Source organism: Arachis ipaensis, chromosome B5 (assembly GCF_059453495.1).
Source record: "Arachis ipaensis isolate K30076 ecotype BB chromosome B5, ASM5945349v1, whole genome shotgun sequence".
Lineage (NCBI taxonomy): Eukaryota > Viridiplantae > Streptophyta > Magnoliopsida > Fabales > Fabaceae > Arachis > Arachis ipaensis.
Window position 1 is genome coordinate 55,765,556 of NC_142440.1, and position 821 is coordinate 55,766,376.

The window sequence follows — 821 nt, forward strand, 5'->3', positions numbered from 1 at the left end:
GAGGATCACAACCATAGGGGAGGAGGTAGAGCAAATCATGCTGGGGAGGATAGAAGAGTTTTGGGCTCTTACATCAATCCAAACCCAGGCAATTGTGGAAGTAGCATCCAAAAGCCAACAATCCATGCCAACAACTTTGAACTTAAACCACAGCTCATCACCCTTGTTCAGAACAACTGTTCGTTTGGAGGAGGTGTTCAAGAAGACCCCAATCAACATTTAACCACCTTCCTGAGAATATGTGACACAGTGAAGTCTAATGGTGTTCATCCTGACGCCTATAGACTGCTCTTATTTCCATTCTCACTCAGGGACAAGGCAGCCAAGTGGCTGGAATCTTTCCCAAGGGAAAGCTTGATAACTTGGAAAGACGTGGTGAACAAATTCTTAGCAAGATTTTACCCTCCTCAACGAATCAATAGGCTGAGAGCTGAGGTTCAAACTTTCAGGCAACAAGATGGTGAGATTCTATATGAAGCATGGGAGAGGTTTAAAGACCTAACAAGGAGGTGCCCACCAGATATGTTCAACGAATGGGTGCAGCTGCACATTTTCTATGAAGGGCTCTCTTATGAGTCAAAGAAGGCCATAGACCATTCATCCGGAGGATCTTTGAACAAGAAGAAGACTATTTAGGAAGCCATAGATGTTATTGAAACAGTAGCAGAGAACGATTACTTCTATGCTTCCGAAAGAGGGAACACAAGAGGAGTAATGGAGCTAAACAATGTAGATGCTCTTTTGGCCCAAAACAAGCTCATTACCCAGCAGCTGGCTGACCTCACCAAGAAGATGGAGAGGAACAAAGTAGCAGCAATCTC

General features: G+C 44.3%; 1 non-coding gene across 1 annotated transcript; it reads right to left on the minus strand.

Annotated features, from left to right (window-relative positions):
• Positions 1–420: 420 nt before the first annotated feature.
• LOC148564248 (small nucleolar RNA R71) lies at positions 421–527 on the minus strand. The gene has a single exon (XR_015884849.1). It is a non-coding gene; the product is annotated as a small nucleolar RNA R71 (small nucleolar RNA).
• Positions 528–821: the final 294 nt, after the last annotated feature.